Genomic DNA, 7,351 nt, shown 5'->3' with positions numbered 1-7,351 from the left:
TGTTATTTAATAAGTTTCTTCATCCAGGAACCGGAGGTCTTTCATCCCCTGCCCTCTCATTGATCATTTTCCCAAATCACAAGTTTCAGTGAGTCCGAAACCCATTTTCCCTCTTTTGTGAGCTAATATTGGACCTCCTATTGGAGCTAATATGTATCCGCCTTATATGGAGGAGAAGCAGCTGGGGGCCTCGTTCTCCTCCAGTTAATCTTCCTGGGGCGTTCTGCTGGGAGGCCATCTTAACCTTAATACAACAGGGGCCCGGGGGCCCTGAGCAGAGTTCAGGGGTCAAACTCGCCCCTCTTCAGCCCGTCCTGCCCTCGCCTTTGGTTCCACTGTGGTGGTGAGGTGATGACACTATTGGTCCTATTGAAGCTGGAGGGAATTCTAGTTCTTGGGGTAGTGATTTCTACATGAAGCTCATTTGGAAGTGAATTTCCAGAGGGCACAGTTTCCTTTCCTTCTGTTCTGACAAGGGAAGGACATTACTTAGGTGTGGCCACCTATTAAAACCTTGCACCGAGGAAGTTCAGTGAGGGTTTTATAGGGGCTGACTCACGTCGGGGGAGATGCAGAAGCACTGTTTTCTTCTATGGACCCAGAGATGGATATACAGTAGTTACAAGGCCAATTATGTTCAACTCATTAAAACTTGATTTTTAGGAAAGTTTGGTAAATATTCTTCTCCACAAAACACTTCCCTTGTCCATCCATCGCGGGTGCTGGGGGTTGCCTGTGGGAGACCTGGCCTCGGTGCTGCCTGCCTCCCTCCTTCAGTCCCGAATCTAGCTCTGGAGGAGAAGCGGGCGGGGAGGGGAGGTGATGCCGTGCCCGGAAGGGTTAAAGAGAGCGGTGATTGACAGCAGGGACTCCTGAGCTCACAGGATGGCAGGTAAGAACAGCAGCGGTGTGCTGGAACTCCCTCCTTGTGAGAATAAAACTGCCTGAGATCCTGGGGACCCAAAGGGAAGGCTGGAGTGGGCAGCAGCTTGCTGACATCATGGCCCGAATTTCCACCTCATGTTCATACTCACTGCCCCTGAATCAGCACATGGGACCCATGCAGAGGCATGAAGACACAGCTGCACATGCCCAGGGGACATTCCAGACCTCCCCTTTCCCTCTGGCAATCACCTGCTAATCCCAGAACCCACCCCAGACCTTTCCTAATGACAGCTTTGCCTTATGACCAGGATGGGGAGATGGTTGTGAGCTGCATCCTGTCTGCTTGTTGCTGACCCACAGCAAAACTTGTCTTTTCTTAAATCTGGTGCCACAGTAGCAGCTTCTGAGCGCATCCGGAAGTCAGTCCCATTCACTATCTTCCCCAGGCAAACCAGCTGCCCAAACTTGTTTCCCCAAAGCACCTCTCCTCTCTCAGGCCACTCACCCTATCATCTCTCAGGACCAGGGTGTCCCAGAGCATGCTTTAGGGGGTGACTGGAGACGGGACAGGGCCACTAGACATCCAGCAGAGACCCTGAACTCAGATGTGATCCCAAGGGCATGAGAGCCCGTTCTCCTCCAGTTAGTCTCCCTGGTTCATGCTGCTGGGAGGCCACCCTAACCTTAACACAACAGTGCCTGGGGTCTTGAGCAGAATTCACAGGTCAAATCCACCCCTCTTCAGCCTGTCCTGCTCCAGGCAAAACAACAGTGACAAAGACTTTCCAGGACCCCTGACAACCCTCCCTGCTATGTGGCCTTCACCTCCCACTTCCTGTGTCTGGTCTGTGTCTCGTCTTGGGTGTAGAAAGAACCTCAGAGGTTAAACTGTCACCCTCACCCCCTCTCTGGCCCACCTCTGCCCCCAGCCACTGCCTGGTCACAACCGTGACAGCTGGAGCTGACAGTTCTGCTTCCTTCAGGGCAGAGTGGGCACTGGCCTGGAGACTCCAGTGTGTGCTGGGGCGCAGGCAGCCACCGCTCTCAAAGCTGCGTCAGTGAGGCTACTGTGTGACTTGGACTCAGTCGCCAATGTCCACTTCCCTCCAGTCCTCAAGTGCTGTCAGAGCTTGTCACTAGCAGGGACAAAAGACACACACCTGTGGGGTCACAGGCCTCCTTAGCAAGGACGCCAGATGATCCTACAGGGATGCTTGCCTCTGAGTGGGGCAGACACGGTGCTCTCACCACCTGTAATTCGGAGCCCCTCTCTGCCTTTCAGTTCATCCCAACCCCCCTATTGCTCCATTCCAGGCCCACTTCTCCCCAAAATGCCAGAGCACGTGTCCTGTTTGTTCCCAGCCCAGGCTTCCTGCCCCTGCTGCATCGCTGGCCTTGCCCAGGACTGTACCCGGAGCCTGCTGTCTGACGCTTAGCAGCTGTTCCTTTCAACACCTCAAATGGTAGATTCCGTTCACAGGTCACTCTTGGCACTTAAATTGCCCTCATATTTTCACCCCAACCCTTAGAAAAGCTGGACTTGGTCCCGTAAGAACAAATTCTGCTACTGCGAAGCTTCCATCTCCATCAACAAAACCAAGCTCATGGAGAGGGTGTGACAGGAGGCCCTGCACCACCACGGGGAGCTGCTCTGCTCAGGATAGGAGTGGGCGGGACGTCACGTGCACCCACAGCAGGAGCCAGAGCCTCTGCTCAGAGGACACTTGCTCGGGACCAGGGGCCGCTGGCTCCAAGAGGAACGACGCACCCCAAAGGCCCCTGTGCTCCTCATGGGCCACCTCTTCAGGGGGTGCTGCTTCTGCCCTGGAAGCCCAGCCATTCTCCCTCCTCCACTCCCGGGCCCGAGCTGTCAGGGACACGCACGGGACTCCAGCTGCCTCTTCCTTTAGCCAAGGGGGAGCCCGGGCTTTGGCCAGAGGTTTTTGCCGCGCTTCCATAAACACTACAGCCCACGCAGGGCAGCCGGGAAGAGTGTCCAAGGCAGCCCTTCCTGGGTTGGGACGCACAGAGCTGGGGTCTCAAACCACGGCCAGATGGGTCACTGCCTATTTCTGTAAATGGGGTCATGGGCGCTCAGCCTGGTCTTTGTCTACGTCATCCTCCACTGTCTGCGGCCGCCTCCACCCTCTGCTGACAGTGTGGGCACCTCACCGAGGAGGCTGAGGACGTTCATCGACCGGCACTTGACGGAAGAGGCTGCTGGCCGCCGACGTAGGCCCCTGGCCTCGTGGCCCGGCAGGCATGAGCAGCAGTTTTGTTTCTGGTGAGCACCCACCCCACGGGTGTCTGGTGAAAAGATTCCACGGTGCGTCCTGCAGCAATGGAGCCAGGTGCGAGACTCCAGTCCAGCTCTGGACAACCTTCTGCAGGCGACCTTGGAAAAAAGCAGAATTTCGACAAACAGCAGCTCTGACATCACTGATGGGTGTTCTCTGTCTACTTGTCACTGTCCTGGCAGAACACCCAGGACACCCAACCCGCAGCCTGGCACACCACCGTGCTATTGTGTCTCTCTAGCTACAGACGTCACAGGATGACGGCGTCGGGAGCCTGTGTCTGTGAGGAGATAAAACGAAAGACACCATCAGGTACCTGCAAAAACAACCCTGGCCCAGGTGAGGGACCGTTTTTTGTTGTCCAGAGACAGCTCCAGCCTGGCTTTGTGCTGCCTGCCCAGCAAAGATGATGCATACCTGTCACCACTGCCTATCCCTGACACACCCAATCCAGAGCCAACGTCTGCTGCTTCGGACCCTGCCCTGTGACCCAACACAAGCCCACTCCTGTAACAAGTCCTCCTGCCCTTCTCTACCTAGAGGCCTCATTGCGCAGCGTTTTCCCAAGATGTGCAGGCAACCTTTTGCTCCAGCAAGTAATAAAGCCGACACGGGCTGTTGGCAGGTGCTTCCTGGCAGGCTTTGGCAGGTGGGCATCCATACAGGTGACAGTTCTGTCGAAGGCGTCGCTGTCACATGGCATGCTGGCCATGCGTCCTGTCCCCTCACATCCAGATCCCAAAGACAGTGCAGCGTCATTCCGACGTCCATGTGGGCAGCAGGCTATTACTGGGACCCTCCAGGCCCCTGGACTACTGATTTGAAGTCTTAAGAGCTGCCGCAACATTTTGACTGTGAATTAGTGACCATTTGGGGCAATATTAGTCTAATGTTTGGACAGACAGTGACAAAGACAGGGACCAAGGCTTACAGCCCCAGCAGTTCCCACAGGGCTGAGACTGGAGCAGCATTGGAAGCTGACTCACAGATCACCTGAAGGGAGGGTCCAGGCAAGCAGTCATCCCCCACCTGGGAGCCACCCCAGGAGGCCGGACGCCCCTTCAGAGCTGGGAGGTGGGAGTCACCTGCCCGCTCTGCGACCTGGGCTGTGCTCCCAGCAGGGAAGCTGTGCCCAGCTGTGATACCAGGTGACTGAGCCCCATCTCCAGGCCTGAGTCTGGCCTAGAAGCCCCAGTTCTAGGGCCTGGTGCTAGGGCCCCAACTCTGAGGTGGGCCCCTGTGGCGAGTCCAGGCTATGGCTCCTTCCTAAGTCAGACCCTGTGATCATCCTGGCCACCACCCCAGAGGAGCAGAGCCAGGGGCTGAGAGACACCTCTCCCCAGCATGGCTGAGAGTGTAGGGCGGGAGGCTTCTCCCCTCCCTCCAGGTGAGCAGCAGGCAAGAGGGTTGGGGCAGAGGGGTCAGGGGCTCAGGCCCAGGGGAGTGTCCCGAAGGCTTGGGGACCACAAGCCAGGCTGACCTCCAGGCCCAAATAGGACATGGAAGCAGAAGGCAAGGATGGCTGGGGCTGACCCAGGCTGACCACTGTGCCCAGCCCCACCCACATCACTGCTGAAACCCGGACAGGGGCTGGCTCTCCCCATCCCGTGTGGCTCTGGGGTGACCCCTGCTGTCTGGGGCAAGTGGAGGCTCCCGTGGCCACAAAACCACAGAGATAACCGGCTGTCCGTGGGAGACAGCCTTGCCCAGGCTGATTCAGACAGGCAGTGTGGGCTCCCATGTCCTCAGGGCCACGCCTGGGATGAGGGTAGCAGAGGACAGAAAGCCCCGACCTCCAAAATCTTCCCGTGTAGCTGGGGAGGCTGAAAGGGGCCCATAGCTGTGCCCTGCAGGGCGGGGTGCTCCGCTGATGCTCTGGGCAGGATTGTGGGTGCCCTGCAGGGAGGGGTGCTCCGCTGATGCTCTGGGCAGGATTGTGGGTGCCCTGCAGGGCGGGGTGCTCTGCTGATGCTCTGGGCAGGATTGTGGGTGCCTTGCGGGGAGGGGTGCTCCGCTGATGCTCTGGGCAGGATTGTGGGTGCCTTGCAGGGGGCGGTGCTCCACTGATGATTTGGGCAGAATTGTGGGAGGTGGGACAATGGGAAGGAAAAGGAAGGGGAGAGGAGAGAAGAGGGGAGGTGAGGGAAAGAGAGAGGAGGGGGGAAGAGAGGGAGGAGATCTGCAAACAGGGCAAGGGCTGGTGCGCCTGGGGGAAGAGTGGGGCAGGGCAATGAGTCTGGGCCTCCTTCAACTCCTTACTCCCTTCACCCAGGCTCACCAGAGACTTGCTAGAACACCCACCCTGCTCCCTCACTCCAGGCATCCCCAGCACATTGCAAATCTCCGCCATGAGCAAGAGCCCCTTGGGACTGCCTCCTGCCTGGGCTTCTCTCCGGAACCCACTGCCAGTTGTTAGGGAAGCATCTGTGCTAATCCCACAACTCAGCCATGCCAGATTCTCAGAGCAGGAGTAAATGGATCCTGAAACCCACATCCACTGTAGGGGGAGGCAGGGGACCCTGGGGTTGGCTCCGAGCCCCTCTCTAGCGCTTCCTCTGAGGAACCAAGACACGGGGGGCAGGGACAGGAGATTGGGCCACTCAGCTCAGCCAGCTGTGAGTGGGAGGATCGTGGGAGGCACCAGACCTGTCTGAGCCTGGAGAGGGCTTCCTGGAGGAGGTGGTGCCGGGCTGAGCCTTGCGGGTCAAGTTGGTCCGGTAAGTGGGCAGCCCGATAGATGTAGGGATGGCGGATGGCGTCGTCTGCCCAGCACCTAGAGATCGAAGGCCAGAAGTGGTACGTGGTGGGAGTGACTTGAAAGCAGCTCCACTTTCACCAGTGAGGACAGCGGTGTTCAGACCTTTCACTGTGGGAATCTTCGTTAAACTAAAGCTGACCTGGAGTTCCTGTCCATGAAAGAATGGAACAGTCGATCACCGCCACCCAGTGTGTGCAGCTCTGTGCCAGGCTGTGCTGAGCCCTGAAAATGCTCGCCATGACCCATTGCACTGACCACGCACTCTTCTGCAGATGAAGAAGGTGAGGCACACACAGGGAGCTTCCCCAGAGTAAGCAGGGCGGGGTGCATGGCCTCTCTGCTGCGCCGCCCCTCCCCGGAACATGGTCTCTGCTGCGCCGCCCCTCCTGGAACAGCTCCTAAGTGGAGTGGGAATTCTGCAGAATCCCCAGGATCTGGCCAGCAACAAAGGAGTGAGTGGTCAGACGGGAGACAGAGAGGGCTGAGGGTGCTGGGGCCCTCGGGGCACAGCTTGGCCCAGGAGGAGTCAGGCTCCCCTGCCACCTGGCTTAATGAGATGCAGGGCTGTTTGCTTGTTGGGCGGGTTTCAGGTTTTCATTTCTTAAGGAGAATACAGGTAATGGGCAATGCGTGGAGCAAAAGGAAGGTAGAAAGACAGGTGGGTGCAGTGGGGAGACTCTGGGGTGTGCGTGCTGCAGGGCCGCCCTCCCCGGCCTGAGTGCATCTGGGCTGGCTGGGGAGTTCCAGGGACAGCAAGCCGGTTGCCCTTCAGGAGAACCTGTAGACCCTCAGCCAGCAGCCCCCACTGTCCCTCCCCGCTGGTCACTGGAGTCTGAGCCAATAAGCCAGACCTGCCCTGGGCCTCAGGATTCAAAGAGGGCCTTTGGGGAGGGCTGACTGCGTGTGGCCTGAACGCACAGTCCAGGCAGCGGCAGCTGGTCGGGGGGCAGGCACCTGGGCCTGGCAGGGTTGGGGGAGGGTGTGGCGGCCTCTGTGATGTGCGGCACAGAGGCCCCTCAGAACTGAAGCACGCATGGCTCACCGGCCTGCTCACGACCGAAGACCCCTCCGCACATCACCTTTGGCAGTGTGGCTCAGCGGAGGCAACTGTGTCCAGAGACTATCCCAGGGTGGTCAGCTCCGAGGGTCATCTCAGCTCCAGAGCATCCCGGGTCACAGTGAAGCCGCTGCCTGGTCTGCCTTTTTTCGGGTGGTGTTCCCAAGAACACTTGGGGAAACCCCTGCATGCAAACTCCGGTGCTGGAGGCGGCAGTCTCCTGGGGAATGGCAGGTGGGAGGGTGGCTCAGTGCTGGGCTGAGAGAGCCTGAGGGTTTGCTCACCTGGACAGCAGCCACAGTGCAGCAGCAGGACTAGCCCTGAGACCCCAGCCAGGCCGGCCTCCAGGAGACA

Source organism: Macaca nemestrina, chromosome 11 (assembly GCF_043159975.1).
Source record: "Macaca nemestrina isolate mMacNem1 chromosome 11, mMacNem.hap1, whole genome shotgun sequence".
Taxonomy (NCBI): Eukaryota; Metazoa; Chordata; class Mammalia; order Primates; family Cercopithecidae; genus Macaca; species Macaca nemestrina.
The sequence above is the reverse complement of the archived record's forward strand: the minus strand, read 5'-3'. Positions refer to the sequence as shown.